Raw genomic sequence first — 17,682 nt, 5'->3', positions numbered from 1 at the left:
TTATATTTACTGCAATCTGGCCTTGATAAGTTACTACAAAAACACCTCAGGTGCCAAAGGGAAATTTTGCCTTGCAGTGTTCCAACCACTCAACGAGGTCAAATTTAGAAATACAAAATGAATTGACATTGTCCCCATCAAACTTGCAATGAGGCAGAGATTATTCAGTGATTTAGCTTCTCACCTGACTTTGAAAATTGCCACCCTTGGTTTTTGTGCCTCCTATGAGTGGCTCATTTTAAAGAAATCACCCACATATTTTAAAATAAAGGACAAATTGAGTGACAAATACATAGGTAATTTGGATTGACAGAATATGGAAGGAGAGGTTTGTTACTGTGCCTGGCCTGAGTGGACATGAGATTCTGGAAATCTTTATGAAGATGTTTCAGCAAAAGCACGATTGGAATGATTAGTGCAGTCATTTGAAAATAACTGAGATTTTTTTTAGCTCACCTTGTGTCTTTGCAGATTTACCTATTCATACACATGGGTAGAGCAAGCTGACAGAATTGTCAAACTGTGAAAGGCATGTGGTGTAAGGCTTTTTAATGCTTGATGAAGCATGAACCAAATGGAATAACATGAATAAATTCTTTCTTGGGATTTGTAAATAAATGCATTAAATGCCTTGAATATTTAATTCCCTTATTCCTAACAATATTTGTTTACTTGCAAGATAATAAAGCGTAATGACTTCTCACCTCTTTAAACAAGAATAATCCATAGGAGCTATCATTAATATGGAAAAGTTTAGATAAACATTGGGTTTCAGTGGGTAAATAAATGTGCTGGTATACTTGAAATAGTGTTTGATGAATATTACAACCTTCTTTTGGGATGAAATATAAGAATAACTTAGTATTTGTATACTTTGCAGACCCTCTGCTTTTGGACTTTGTGGAATAACTTTTGCCACTACCTTTGTCCCCTCTGAATTTTTCAGCCTTAGAATGTTAGTTTTAAAGAGAACCACGAAAATGACATAAAAGAGCTGTATTCAAGAAAGTATGTGAAAAATTCAACACGTGTAAAAGAATTGGTAACATCAAAATGACCTTTGCTGAATTAATTAACCCAACAACAGAATAATTTGCCTTCATCCAAATCTGATAGATTGTCTAATGCTTCCACAAAAAATATTTAACATTGGGAAAAGATCTTAGCACACTCTACATAAATAAAATCATAGAAAACAATATCTGGGTTTTCACTATGTCACTATAACTTTCCAGTCAAGAGAGTATATTATTATTATATTAAAACTGGGAGGGATCTGAACCTTCGTCATCCCTGACAACTTGCAGGTGCAGGATAGTTGACTTACTAAGGCTTCCAGTTCCTGGTGGCAGAGCTTTTGCAGAAACTTGATGTCAGGAGAGAAAAGATAAGGAAGGAGGAAAAATTTGGCTTGTTGGATTTTCCTGAGTTCCTGCCATGTCCTGAAGCAATTTGATTCACCAGAGAAAAAGTTGATTGCTTTGTGTTTAATTTCATTGTATTAATTTGAAAATCGGAAATCTGAATAGGTGATGAATTCCTAATTAATCAAAACATCTTGGCTAACCAGAAGACGTTTTCTTGGACCATGATGGATGACAGAGAATTTTCTTTTGTGCTTTTGTTGTTTTGGCAATGAACATCTGCTACAGCAGGAACTTTGTTGTAGTTCCTCATTTGTTCACATGTACAGTGTTATTCAGTTGTTTTGCTGGAGTGGTTTTTCCTTTTTGCTTTTTCAGCATGAGCAATGGTTGACCTTTTGACTACACCACATTTAATGAGGTCCCCTGCCTTTAAATGAACCAAGATTCAAACACTGGTCATTCATGTGATTGGGATAAGAGCTGTGTAGTTTGGCTATATGACTCAGAGCCCAAAGACATTTGTCTTTTGAAAGAATTGGGATTAACCCACATAACTTGTAATGTTCTTAAATCTGGAACTTCCATTCTGCCTAACATCAAGGTATACTAGTAGTCCCTGAGATGGTAGAGGTGATTATGTCTTAGAGCAATTCTTCACAAATTATTTGGGAAGGTAAATAAAAACAGAGAGAAAGCAACCTATTTTGTTTGTGGTCTTTGAAATCCATAATTGGGAAATAATCTTTGAAATCTATATCATTTTGTAGTAGTGTCATAAATTTAGGTCAGTCCTATATTACTCTTAAAGTACAAAACTTTTATAAAATTATATATTATCATAAGGATTCGGATATACTCTGGGTCAAAATATGTCCACAGAAAGTTCTTGGGTATTAACTTGGAAAGAAATCTGTTCTTTTTCTTATTTTCAGATTAGAAATGGATTCCATTTTGCCTTAGCCAAGGGGAAGAAAGAGGGTCACCGTTTTAGAAATAGAGCATTACTTCCATCTTAAAATATTTATCTAAATAGATGGGTGCAGTAGTTTCAGAGCTTCATACTTTTTCTGGAAGCATGAAACTAAATTGTGTCTATCCTTTCTGGTTCATTTATTTTTCCTATAATGTTCTAACCAGGATGCCATTTTGGATGTTAAATACCAAAGGCCAATCAAAGGCAAACAAATCTTAATTTATTCAATAAAGATTTAGTGAGTGCCAAACATCTGCCACTTCCTGAACCATGCAGAACAGAATCAAAGAAGGCGTAGTTTCTTTCCTTAAAGAGCAACTCTCTAGTGGAGAGTAAAATCTGCTAACAGTGACAACAAAATGTGATGAGTAATGCTGGGAAGCATGGGAGCACAGAAAGGGATATTATACTTCTCTTGGTGAGTGTTGAGAAGAAAGGACCAGCAAAGACTTCATGGATATAATGACACTTAAGTTTGAGTAGTGAAAGACAAATTGAAAGTGGTTAGGAAAAGAGTAGAGGGTGGAGGAGGTTTACCAGGTAGAGGAAACTGCATATTTGGAGAACTACATGCTAGAATATATGTAGAAAACTGCAGTGGTTCAGTGAGTTTGGAGGGTGAGTTGATTTGGGGGAAACAGAGGAGTTGGGTATGGACCACATGTTAATGCTCTTGTTTCCCTGGCTAAGAAATTTAGACTTTATTCTTGGGCAACGGGAAGTGTACTAACAGGTTTTAGGGTGACATGATCAAATTTGTGTTTTAGAAAGATCAGTAGGTAGAATGGATTGGAGGGAAGCAGGGATACAGTTATGAGGTGAGAGCTGATGGTGGCCTAGATTGGGATAGTAATAGATGGGATTTGGGTGAGGTGAGGATGGGGGTGGTGGTGGTGGAGTTAAAGAGGATGCTCAGGCATTAACTGGGGCATCTGGGTGAAGAGTGGAGCCAGAATCAGTGTGAAAAAATGGTAGTGGTGAGTATTGAGTTTGGAGTTTTTAGTTTGATTTTATTTCAGAGATACTATATATATTCCTTGAGGAAAGGGAACTAATAGAAAGGACGCTGCCTGATTAGGTGATACTTGTGTGTGTGGGTGGGTGTGGGTGTGGGCATGAGTATGTGTTTTGTTTGGAGATGATAATTCTAGAACACTCATATTGTGTTTTGTTTGGAGATGATAATCCTATAACACTCATATTGTGGGCAGAAGACACTGGACCACAGGCCAAAACCTAGATGATGAAGAAAACATTTAGGGAGAGCCACTGGGAAGCTGAGGACTGGACCCTGGAGAAGAGGTGCAAGCTCACAGCTCTGAGGATTGGACTGAGCCCTTAGGTAGCCTCATCTGCCTACCACCCATTGCATTTCCTACAGAATAAAGCTGGTCATCAGGATCCATGTTTGTAGCCCAAGTACTGACAGGCCAGGGGCATGTGTGTTGCCCTTGATTGTAATGCAACATACCCCACATTAAAGCTTCATGGATACTTCCTTAAAGTGACAGAGTGTCATGAATACTTCCTGGAAGAGAAAGCATCTATGTGGGGTCTTTAGAAGGCAAATGGGAAAGTGGCCAAGAATGGGGGAGGAGGTATTCCTGCAGAAGAACAGCACTGGCAAAGAACCACATCCTTAATAGTAAAAGAATTCTCTCTACATGCCTAGTTGTTTAAAAGTATGTATAAGGCATCACAATTGAAATAGAACCTTCAGAAATCAGTTCAAAAGTATAGAAAGTTACTGAGCAAACTGAAAGTTGCTCATCAGTCTGGCAAAAGATTTTGGACATCATCTAACCCAATGGATCCCAGGAATAGTCCACGAGGAGCTGGGGCTCTGGAGACGGACTGCAGTTCCATGATTATTAGTTATATATGCCCTCAGGCAAGTTTCTTAACATCTCTAGGTTTCAGTTTCCTCAGCTGTAAAAGCAACACAACAGTAACACCTCACACATAGGGTTATTGTGGTGTAAAGTTTTAGCAACTGTCCCAGACACATTGGCCATTATTGTTACTGTCTTTTTTTTATTATTCCTGAACACTCATCCATGGATTGATTGGATCAGAATCACTAGGAGAGGTTTTGGGAAGTATTGTTCCCTGATCCCCGAACCATAGAATTTTGCTTTGTTAGATCAGGGGTAAAGCACAGAAATATAAACTTTCAAAGAACATGGACTATTTTGGGGTCTAGTCCATGTTATGAATGAAGAAACTCAGCCCAGGGTGGTTACATTAGGTTATTCAAGATGACATAGAAAATTGAGAGGCCAGTCCAGGAACTGGGTCTGTTTGCTCATAGGCTTGGGCTTCTCACACCTTTGCCTATCTAAGCTTTAGGGAGACATTTTCAGTTAAATGAAATTATATTTATGGGATGTAAGGACTGTGGTGAAGGAGACATAGTAAAAAGAAATCAATTTATACAGAGCAGAAAAAAATATGCAGCTAGAAGAAATTTGATCCTAGTGAGTAGAAACTTAAGTATATCTAAAATGTGATGTAATGCTGTTAGTAAAAGATTCCCAAATACATAGGAAGCCTAGGCTGACTGGATAAATGTTAGTCCTAATGCTAAGTGATGTATGGGGAGAACGTACTGCTCTTCAAGTACCCCAGATGATGTTGCTTTTCAATTAGAAATACCTAACTAGAAATCAGCATACTAATCATGCTTATTATATATTTGTTTCAAATACCATTTGTAAAAATGAACATAGATTAGGTTTAAATGTGTACATATAAATATAAATATAGTTATATATATTATATATAAATATAGATTTGGCTATGACAGCCAAAGTTCAAGCAGAATATTAAGATGGTTTATATTCTTTTTTTCCTTCCTCTACCTCCTCGTCCTCCTCCTTCTTCTTCTTGTGTGTGTGTGTGTGTGTGTGTGTGTGTGTGTGTGTGTGTGTGTGCATGTCAGAGGAAGGGATTCTTTGCTTTCAAAAATGATCTGATTTCAAGTAACACTTTTGACAAAGTTTCTGTTGATACCTCTGTGGATAAAATGGTAAATATACTTTACATGCTGCTATTATTTAACATATAGGAAGCTATTTGAATACTATTTCCAAGAAATGTTTCCAACTTAGAAGAGGTCTCCAGTTTCTGGCACACAGTCAGAACTTATTGAATGCTGTTGGTGTGAGTGGGTAAATAAATGAGCAATTCACAGGTAAACACAAGAACACTACCACAGCTCTCTGCCGTTGTCTACCACCTGTTACCAGTGTAAATGGTGGCTGGCTTGACAATTGCATTATCTTGGGTTCTTCATTTTTTTTAAGAAACAGAAAATGACACCTGACTAAAGAGATTGGTTGGAAGGATATGGGGGCTAAGGAACTGGTTTTCAAGAAGGTATCTCTGAGGACCTAGGCTGAAGGTGCAAAGGGACTGTTCCCTCCAGTCTCCTCCATGGGATGTATCAGCTCCTACCAGCCTGAGCCTCTGTGCTCAGAGCTCATATCCTGGGAAAGAGCTTCAAATGCCCATCCCCAAGGTGGTGACCTTGAGTAACAGTTCCACCGAGACTGTATCCAATGGGAGAAGGGCAGTTCTGCCAAACAGAACTGGGGTCCTTTACCAGAAGAAGGTGGAATGGATGCAGGGCACATAAAACACACAGATATCCAGTACAGCAATGTGGATAAAACCCTGCCTTTAAGTTCAAAACAAAACAAAACAAAAATCAAATAACCATAAACAAGGGTAGAGATATTGCTTATGATACAATTTTACAAGTATTTGGAGACTTAAATTGTCCACCAAGATTAATAAAGATTAATAAATGAAAGACAGTATGAAGGCAATAGAAATAAGATTCCTTCTGGACCTTGTGTTGTTATATTGTATCTGTCTGTTGGGAATAGAGGCTGGGTCCTAAGAAGGACATAATAACTTTGAAAGCATCTGGGGTAGTGGGTCCTGAAGAGTGAAGTGCCAAGATAATGTCTCATTTGAAAAATTTTCAAAGAAGACAGACTAAGTGAATACATTAAGTTTTGGGTGGAAGAGTTAAACCTCTTCTGCATGGTTCCAGGGAGCCTATCAATAATCCGTGTATTGAAATTGTAAAGATATGGTTTTTAACATAACTTTTAGGAACATGGACTTTGAAATCAGACCATCCTATGATGTTGTACCCATTTTCTCTGGCTGGATGAAAGATTGGGACAAATCTGTAATCTTTCTAAAGCGCCTGATTTATTTCTAAAATTAATATAACTGTATCACCTCACTTAGAGTATTTCCATGAAGATTCCATGAAGCTGCTTTTCTAAATCTGTAAGCTTTCTGCCTGCACACAGTTAATGTTCAACATATGTTAGCTGTTTTTATTAGTTGCTTGTTGAAGGAGTGAGTTTCCCATCCTGGGAATTTTCCAGCAGAATTCAGATGTGTCCCAACATCAAGATTCAATAAAAGAAATGCATGCTTCTGAAGAGGGTTGCATTTGATAATACCTAAAGTCTTCTTCATGACTGTTTAGTGGAGAAATAGGAAAAAAGGCTATTGACACACTTTCTGAAATTAAGAATTTATCATTTTGTTACATTCTATGGGCTATGGCCTATGAGAGAAAAAGAAATGCTTTCTCCAATTTCCTGTGTATATCGTATTTACGGCTAACTCTGGAAACAAAAGGATCCAAGCAAAGGAAGGCAAAATTTCATCAGTTTAACCAATTCCTCACAATTAATTACCATTAAATGAGAATAGTAATCTATGATGAATGTAACTAATCATTTTGAAATTTGCAGATGTGTTTTTTAGTGACATTTAAAAGGTGTATATGATAAGTGTTAATTATCATTTTTTTCCTTTTTGCCTCTGATTATAGATTAGGAAGGTCACGACTGAATCTGAGGCGCGGCTGTAATTCATTTTGCTCAACTTAGCAGGCAGATGAAGGCCTAATTGCCACCCTGCTGTGGTCCCACATTAGATGGGCAGTGCTTGTGCTGGTTTGGTGTCTCGCGTTGTCTGCTCATCTTGAAACCCTCATTCCGTCACTCCCAGGGGGCCATGACATTAAGACTGCAGCTGAGATGCATCCCTAGTTTTCCTCCTTCCTTGCGTTTTATTATGAAACATCTTAAACCTTCAGAAAATTGCAGAGAATAATGACCTCCCATGTATTCATCACCCAGATAAAATATTTTATCATATTTGCCTATTTCCGTCCATTTTTGCTTTAAATAAATGAAATGTTACAGATAGAGATGGGATCCACTTTGAAGGTACCTTATGGTAACCAGGAAGGAGACACACAACAGTGATAAGAATGTTTTTCAATGTGAACTATTTGCATGCTGGCGCAGAGAGTGGTTGTCTGGGTGGGGTAGCATGGCCCAAGGGTGCTGGGACCACCCCCTAACCTCTAAAATCTTCTCCTTCATTGCAATTTCAATGGAAGGAAGGAAATGTACATTTAGGACACCTCCACCTGCTATATGTTAGATACTGTGCCAAATACTTCCACATCCTTTCAGTGGTATTCTGGTAAACTGGATTTCAGAGAGGGGAAAAGAACCTGATTTGTAGTGTTTGCTGATTGCTGTGGTGTAGAGATACACCCACACCAATGTCTGGTTTCAAGCTACCAACAGTTTAACAACTGGCTTGCGAAATTCCTGAATATTTAACACTCTGCTCTTGTGAGCCGGTTCAAGCTGGCTCCAGCACACCACTGCATGTATTTATTCATTCAACAGATATTTATGGAGACCATTTATGTGCTGCAAACATCGAGAATAAAGCAGCCCTTCTTATGGAGCAGGTTTTCTCGTGGACTCTTCAGTCTTGAGAATTTAGGTCTTACTGTCCTCCTTTTATGGATGTGGATAAACTGAGTTTTTGAGGCATTGAGTGATACAGAGGATACTCTTGATAACGTGCCCATAGCCTCTTGGTATTTACCATTTCCATGCATGCCTTCCTAACTTCCATCTACCCTACCTGCAACTCTTTCCCTGTAGTTAGTTCTCTGTACCCACTGGGGTTTGTTCTGCCTAGAAACAGAGTAGGCAGGAGAGTCTGTGAAATTAGCATCCCCTGGGGGCAAACATCAACCAAAGACAAATGGGGAGTTAGCTAGCCTATGAATACCCCTTCTCCTTCACCTCTTGAATGCTCCATTCTGGCTACTAGAATTCCTCAGCAGGATTAAGCTCACGGTAGTAACTGGCTTGATAACACACCCTTAACTGTCTATTTTTCCTTTCTCTCTCCCTGCTTCCCTACCTTCCTACTTGTATGTCGTGCAATCACCTCCCAAATACACCACTTGCACTGGAATCCTTACCTCAGTGTCTGCTTGTAGCAGAACCTAAACTAAGACTTACAATCAGCTAGTAAGTGACAGGCTTCAAGTTGGTCAGAATCTAGAGCTCAGCATACTTTTCTGACCATTCTGCTTCCTAAAGCTCAATCTTTGCTTTAATGTTTGTGTTTCCACTGCTGAAATGCTAGGATCTCTTTGAGTGGTGGCAGCCTTGAGAAAGCTGCCCTCCTTTACCCACTGTAGCTCTTATTTCTTGTCTCTGGGGAAGAGCTAAGTTCACCAGAATTAGGGTCCACAGGACCCTCCAGCCAAATGCCAAATTTATTCCCGAATACATTTGTCCTGGATCTGGCCTTCCTGTCCCTTGGACTGAGTTGGCCTAGAAAACCAAAAAGGTTGACAAAAGATACTATATTTCCCCCATAAATCTAGAGCCCAGTGTCACTTTGAGGAGCCCAGCTTATCCCCCCACAAACCCATCCCCTCAACCCTGTTTCCATTCCTCCCAGCCCCATCAGCAATCCAGAGCCAATAGTACCTCATAAACAAAAGTTCAACAAAGCTGGATGATCGCTCCCCAAGTCTCACTATTCCAAAGCTGCTTTGCCTATCATATGCTCTTTAAGCAGCCCCTATCTGTCTCCTATGGAGACTTATTACATTTTTAATTTTATGTTGTTTTTGTGCTTATTTAACATCTGTGACCCCCCCACAGATGGAAAGCCCACAAGGGAGGATCTCTGTCTATTTTTGCTCACCAGGTATCCTCAACATTTGGCACATAGCAGATGTTAAATAAATACTTTTTGAATGACTATGTCAAAGAGAAAAATAGTGAAGAGTAAGTCTGCTGGTTCTCCTGTTCAGTGTGAACCCAGACACTCCTGACTCCACCTGTTTTCTTGGTCTCTCTGTCTACCTGTGACCCAGCCCTGGCTGATCTTTGAGTATGAAGAAGCCTCAGCTTTGCATGATGTATAACAGCATCCAATCAGAAGTCAAATTGCCTGGCTACAAATCCTGGCTAGGCTATTTATGAGTTGTGTGACCTGGGGGAATTTACTGTACTTCTCTGTTCCTCAAACTTCTCATTGGAAAATTGAAGACAGTACCTAGCTCACAGAATTGTTTTGAAGATGAAAGGTTTTACTGTAACTGCTTACAATGGTTATTGATATGTTGCAAGAACAACAACAAAGACATAGTGTTTACTCAAAACAAGTACTCAATTCATGTTAGTTATACTACCTTTTAAAAAAATCTGCATTGACTTCCAGTGGATGAAGATGGCAGTATAATATGCTCCATGTTTATTTTATGCCACAGAATCTTTGAACAATAAGCAAAAACTGGCAGAGGCATCTTCCTCAAAACTGCACAATACAGTTAAAGTGTTGCAGTAACTGAGAGAGTACTGAATCAGGAAAATGCAACTTATAGCCAGTAGGAGAAACTCAGGGAGCTCTTGCTCCCTTTCCCGTTCCCCACCCTGGGGTGGAGTGGAGCTGGCCTGCACTCCCATTGTGGGTCCCTCACCTAGTTCTGGAGGGAGCAGATTAACCCTTATGTGCACATTGGGCTGCCTGTGTGTCGGTGCTTGAACCAGGACACTGATCTCTGGCTGGTTCTCCCAACTTGCCCTGTAGGCAACCTACAGATAGCTAAAGCAGTTGTAAAAAATAATTAAATCAAAGTTGCCTGGGGCAAGGGATACCAGCTTTAAGTCATAAAGTAGAAAACCCAGGAGGGAAGGAAAGTCTATTTCAGTAGGGGAACATTCAGGTTCCTGTAAATAGGGGAGATCCTAATGTATGAGCCCAAGCCCAGGGCAAGCACAGGCTCAGAAAAGACAGAGAGGACCCCTTACTTTTACCTCAGGCTGATGATCTTGATAGGAGGGTTAAACTACAGGAAGGAGAGCACCAGCCAAACATGTAACTGAGAAATAAGGAATTAACAAATAATTAGGATGACTGAATCATTATACAGATGCCTTTTACATTCTAGTATATTGTAGAATAGCCAAAAGGGAATACCTGAAATTACTGAAACCCACTGAACTGCAACCCAGATGCCTTGATCTTTATAATAATTCTATAACTATATAAACTTTATCTTGTAATTGTAAATACCTCGTGACTGGCCCTTCTTGTACCCCCTTATCCTGTTTTACAACTTTAGAGTATTATGATCACAAAATACAGCCCCTAATGTTTATTAATGAAGGAACTTGAGTCAATCCAGAACTAACCCTCCCTAATTCCTAAGTTATTTTACTAGACAGAGCTAGATCTAAACAAAATTGGCCTGCCAGATAATGCGCAATAGCTTAAGCTTTAATCTATAAGTGACTTATACTTCATTATAATACTAAAAATCATGTCCATCATCATATGCATGCCGCCATTTTCTTACATATGTTCTGTGACTAAGCATGTAATCAAGCTGCGCATGCTCAATAATTAGATCACCTCTAACTTCATCATCTCAAGCCATTATGCTCATTATGTTAAAACATGCCCATCTTTTGATACTATAAAACTATCAGAGTTACTGTAGTTTGGGGAGACAGATTTTAGGTACATAGGCCGTATCTGTTATCCTTGCTTTGAGTGGCAATAAACTCTCCCTTAGAAACTGGTGTCATAGATTGGCTGTCATGCACATCAGGCAGAGAGCCCCACATTTGATCGGTAACAAACAGAGCCAATTGCTGAGTCTGTGAAATTTGTGTTATGGTGTTTAATTGTTTTTGTTAGCTCCTGGCACTCAAGGAAATGTGTATCATATCACTGGTTGGAGACAAATTTAAGGAACAGACAACTCATAGACTAAGTCCTTGGGCTATCACATTAAAAAATATTAAAATGTACAGTGTGCAACAAAAGACTACATGACAAAGAAAGAAACAGGATATGATGTCCCATCTGACGAAACAGGATAAAACTTCAGAAATCAATGAATAAGACCAAAATTTGGACATACCACACAAACACTTTTAAAAAATGATCTTTAATAGGCTCTAGGAGATAAGAAAAATACAGAGAAAGAAGTAAAGGATATTCAGAAAACGATGAACAAATATTATGAGCATTTCAATAAAGAGATAGAAATATTGTAAAGGAATGAACAGAAATAATGGAGTTGAAGGCTACTATAAATGAAGAAAGAAACAGTTAATTTGAAGATAAGACAAATGAAATCATTCAGGTCAAAGACAGAAAGAAAAGAGAATGAAAAAAAAAGTGAACAGAGCCTATGAGATCTTTGGGACACCATCAAACTTACAAATATATACATTGGGGGAATCACAGAAGGAGAAGAAAGAGGGAAAGAGAGAAAGAGGCAGAATGTGTATTCAAAGAAATAATGGCAGAAAATTTCCAAAATTTAATGAAAGTCATGAATTTATACATTCAAGAATTCCGAGAAACCCTAAACAGGATAAACTTAAAGAGAACCATACCAAGACACATTTTAGTCAGTCTGCTGGATACAGAGGAAAAGAAGAGAGCTTTGAAAATTGCAAGAGGAAAGCAATTCAGTATGTACAAGGGAATCCCAATAAGATTAAGTGTCGATTTCTTATGAGAAACCATGGAAGCAGCAAGGCAATAGGTAGAAGTGCTGAAAGAAAATAATTGCCACTATGAATTTTATACCTGGCAAAACTTTCTTTCAAAAATAAGGGAGAGGTTAAGATATTCCCAGTTAAACAAAAGCTGGGGGAGTTCATCACCACTAGATCTACCCTACAACAATGCTAAAGGGGATTCTCTAGACTGAAAGGAGAGGACAATAGACATTAGATCAAAGTGGCATAAAGAAATAAAGATTTCTGATAAAGGTACCCATATTGGGAATTATAAACACCCAGTACTATTGTATTATATTTTTATGTAACTTCACTTTTCACTTGTTACAGATTCTAAAATGCAAATGCACAAGAAGTAATGACAAATCTCTCAACTTGGACATAATATGTAAGGATATAATTTGTAACAAATATAAGAGAAAGATGGGGGGATGCAGGGGTATAGGAATACTGTTTGTGTATACTGTTGAAGTTAAGCTGGCATCAAATCAAACATGACTGTTACGGATTTAAGATGTTAACTGTAAGTCCCACAGTAAACACAAAGAATATATCTGAAAAATATATACAGAAGGAAATGCAAAGGGACTCAAAATGGTATACAGCAAAAATCAAATAATTTGAAAGTTATTAATGAAAGAAATTGAAGGCCAGGAAAGGTATAAGATTAACAAAAAGAAAATAGCAAATGGCAGAAGAAAGTCCTGAATTATCAGTAGTTAATTTAAATGTAAATGACTTAAAATCACCAGTCAGAAGGCCGAAATTGGCAGAATGGATAAAAGAGCATGGCCAAACTATATGCTATTTATAGGAGACTCACCTTAAATTCAAAAACTCAAGTAGGTTAAAAGTGAAAGGATGGAAAAAGATATATACTATGCGGATAGTAATGAAAATGGAGCTGGGATACGTATACTAATATAACATTAAATAGGTATTAAATTAAAAACTCTTACAAGGGACAAAGAAGGACACTATATACTGATTGAGTGATCAAATCAGTAAGAAGACAAATAATTATAGATGTATATTTACCTAAAGCAGAACCCCAAAATATATGAAGCAAATATTCACAAATTCGAAGGGGAGAAAGTCAGCTCTACATTAATAGTAGCAGAATTCAACATGCCACTTTCAGTAATGGATAGAACATCTAGACAGAAAATCAATACAGAAATAGATGACTTGAATGATACTCTAAACCAACTAGACCTAACAGACATAAATAGAACATTTTTCACAGCAGCAAAAAAATGCAAATCCTACTCTAGTGCACATGGGTCATTCTCCAGGATAGATCATATGCTAGGTCACACAAGTCTCAATAAATTAAAAAAATATTGAAATCATTAAATATGTCTTCTCCAAACATAATGGAATGAAACTAGAAATCAGTAACAGAGGGAGAACTGGAAAATTCACAAAAGTGTGAAAATTAACCAACCAGTGAGTCAAAGAAGAATTCACAAGGGAAATTAGGAAATAACTTGAGGCTAATGAAAATGAAAATACAATACAACACACTTACAGAACACAACAAAGGCAGTGCTGAGAGGGAAATTTATAACTCTAAATGCTTATCTTAAAAAAGATCTGAAATGAGAGAACAAACTCACAACTGAAGAAACCAGAAAAACAGGATCAAACTAAACTCAAAGTGAATGGAAAGAAGGAAATGACAAAGAATAGACAAGAGATAAATGAAATGGAGAATTAAAAAAAAAATAGAGATGCAACAAAACCAATGGCTTTAAAAAAAAAAAATCATAAAATCTTTGGCTATCCTGACAAAGGAGAGAGGATGCAAATAACTAAAATCAGAAGTGAAGGGGAACACATTACTACCAAACCCATGGATATAAAAAAGAATTATAAGAGGATATTATGAAAACTGTCTAACAACAAAGTAGAAAACCTAGTTGAAATGCACAACTTCCTAGAACATATATTCTACCTATACTGACTCAGGATGAAGCGGAAGATTTCAAAAGACCAATAAGAAGAAAAAAGATTGAATCCATAATCAAAAACCTCTCAACAAAATAAAGTGCAGGACTAGATGGCTTCACTGGTGAATTTTACCAAACATTCCAAGAAGAATGAACACAATTCCTGTTCAAACTCAATCAAAAAGAAAAAAAAATGAAGTGGAAGGAACACATCCTAACTGATTCTATGAGGCCAGCTTCATATATTACCAAAGCCAGATACAGATACCACAAGAAAAGAAAATTACAAACCAATGTCCCGTATGCATATAGGTGCAAAAATCCTCAACAAAATAATACCTAAATGAATCAAACACTATACACATACACATGATCAAGTGGGATTTATTCCAGGTATGCAAGGGTGATTCAGCATGAAAAAATCAATTGATACATAAACCACATTGTGAGAGGCAATGGTTTCTTAGATTTTACACTGAAATCATGTACAACAAAAGAAAATATAGGTTGTGATGGTTTGAAACTGTATGTACCCCAGAAAAGGTCATATTTTTACAGCAAATCCATTCCTGTGGGTGTAGACCTATTGTGGGTGGGACCTTTTGATTAGGTTATTTCAGTTGGTGTATGCCCCAGGTGGGTCTTAATCCTCTTACTGGAGTCCTTTATAAGAGATGAAATTCAGAGAAGCACGTAGGGAAGTTGAGAGAGAAAAGTTAGACGCTGAAAGCAGTGAAACCTGAGAGAGAAGAACCAGCAGATGTCATGTGTCAGAGGAGCTGAGGATCGCCAGCAGCCAGTCTTCAGGGAGAAAACATTGCCTTTTTTTTTCTCTTTTTTAACAAATGTGAAAAACTGTTTTATTTTTGCTAGGGGCAAGAGGATGATAAATAGAGAACTGTTTCCAATTTGCTCTCCACTGTATGCACACACAAACCCACACACATAAATTTACATACACATATCAAAAACACCCCAACAGAAAAATACCAAGAATCAAAAACCAGACACCCTCAAACTGTACCAATACTTTATATTTTGACCAAAATAATAAATCCTGGGAGAAAGTGCAAAATGAAAAATCAAATGCCAAAAATGCTGATCAAATAGCATTATTAATATACAGCATATTTACTTTACTGAACTAGTAACATTAATGTTCTCTGTGTCTGTAAAACTTTGGAACCACGTAGCTGATTTGTTAAACCTAGTCTATGCCGGCTTCCAAAAACCAGAAAATAGTTTAGTTAGCTTCGTTTTTTGATGCCTCATAAAAATTTTCTATGAGATCTGGGACGTCATCATCCTCTTCATCCATGTCTTCTGGTCATGGTGCTTTGCTATCCAATACTTTGCTGGAAGAACTGTTTGGCTAACTTCTTACGACTTGTTAAGCTGTCAGCACCAAGCTGACTTAATATTCCAGGGAGCATTTCTGTGATTGTTTGGCTTCTGCATGACTGCTAATTGCAAAGGTGTTAGCAGAGAGGGAAGCTTGGACCTTAGGATTATTGAAATGAATAACTGTCATCTTTAATGATGTCCACCTCTTCAGTAGCAGCTATATTATTCACAGGTAGTTTTTTTAGAGAACTGAGAAGATTTTTATCAACTGTAGCTGTTCTATGTACCACCTTCTTCTTTCTGCAAACTGTACCCTTGCCTCCTATCTGAACCTGAGCCTGAAGTTTGGCTAACTTTTCTTGATTCATGCTGTTAGTAAATGTGAAGCAGGAAGGGTCCTCCAACAGTGGCACTCAGCAAGAGCAAAAGCATTCCCTTTTTTGTTTTTATTTTTTTTTTTAAATCAAAAGGTCTCACCCACAATAAGCTGCATCCACAAGACTGGATCAAAAGAACATGGTCTTCCCTGGTGTACATCACAGTATCAAATCAGCACACTCCTCAAAGCACCAAGCCTAGAATTCCCTTTCCTGGCCCCCTGAGTGGGAGGAGGGGGTAACATACTGATGCACCAGCCACACAGATATCTGGAGCCTCCCAGCACAAGCCCATTTCTGGTGTTCTGCATAGACTTCTGCAGAAATGTTTTGATGGGGTTATAACATTTTCTTTCTGCAAACCCATAAAAGGTAAAATAAACCCTTCAAACTTAATGTCAATATAATAGGTCAAACAGTAAGCATGGATCTATTTACTTAACAATCAGACCACAAAGAAACTGAGCCATCTCAACACCCAGTTCTGGTCTTTTCCTTGAACTGAGTGGAGACTCACTCGACGATACTAAGTCGCAGTTCCTCTCACCTCTGTCTTGATGCAAGTAAGGTGACAGACTTACCCAATAATGCCAGACTGCTGCTTTTCTAATATAAACTACCATCACCCACAATTCAGCTCTCTTGCTATTCAAAATGAGTTCCTCACCACTAACTTTTCTGGCAAGACCTTGAGGAGACAGAAGCAAGTACAGGGAAACAAAGTAATAAAACGCCCAGGTGTAGTCATTAGGATTTGTGGAGGATGGTAAGTGGTGATTGCTTATTGCACACCTCTCTATTCATTAAGTTGGAATAAAAATGCTTGATAAGTAAGCTGTTTTTTTAGTTGCTGATGATGACTCATCTTCCATGCAGGCTAAAATTTTTGGAGGAGCTTGAGAGCATTTAGTAAAGCTATTTACCTGTCACTGGCCTCTCTTTAATTCCTTGGTTACGAAGTGATGAGTTTTCAGACACCCCATGAAAAGAAATTAGAAAGAGACAAAGATGCATTGAATAAACAGGAAACAAATCACACACATTCTGGAAACAACTTCATTGAGAATATCACTGTTCCATGCTAATTATTTTATTATGGATAAAAAGCTTTACAATTGAGTGCATAGTCGTAAATCATCATTGAATTTGAAAGTCTACTTCTCCGGCCTCTAATGACTAAAAAAATAATAATAATGTCCTGCAGAGTGATGGATAACCTTGTTTGTGAAAAGAGCATCAGCCAAATGCTTCATCTAACCAGAATGTATATAAGTTTCATGTTTCACAAATGGATTATTACAAAAATTTTATTCTGGCTGCATACCCAAATTTTAGTGGAAGGTCATTTTTCAAAATCATAACCTCCACAGTTGTGTTAGTTGTTTTCTTATGAATTTCCTCAGCCCTACAGATATGCACATGTGGGACATTGCTGTATTAGTTATCTATTGCTGTGTAACAAATTATCCCCCCCACCCCCAATTAATGACTTCAACCAACCCTCATTTATTATCTCACAGTTTCTGTGAGTCAGGATTCTGGGTATGGTTTAGCTGAGTCCTTTACCTCTAGGTCTCTAGCAAGACTTCAGTCAAGGTATTGGCTGGGATGCAGTCTCATATGAGGGTTTAACTGGGGCTGGATCTGCTTCCAAGTTCACACAAGTGATTACTGTCAGGATTCAGTTCCTTGTGGATTCCGTTCCTTGTGGATTCAGTTCCTCAGTTGGAGTGAGGGCCTCACTTCCCCACTGGCTATTGGCAAGAGCTC

The 17,682-nt window shown here is 38.0% G+C and overlaps 1 pseudogene; it reads right to left on the bottom strand.

Annotated features, from left to right (window-relative positions):
- Positions 1-15,434: 15,434 nt before the first annotated feature.
- On the bottom strand, positions 15,435-15,903 carry LOC119507633 (annotated as a pseudogene).
- Between the last annotated feature and the right edge of the window lie 1,779 nt (positions 15,904-17,682).

This window comes from Choloepus didactylus, chromosome 1 (genome assembly GCF_015220235.1).
Source record: "Choloepus didactylus isolate mChoDid1 chromosome 1, mChoDid1.pri, whole genome shotgun sequence".
NCBI classification, from domain to species: domain Eukaryota; kingdom Metazoa; phylum Chordata; class Mammalia; order Pilosa; family Megalonychidae; genus Choloepus; species Choloepus didactylus.
Note: the sequence above shows the minus strand (reverse complement) of the source record. Positions and strands in the feature narration are given on the sequence as shown.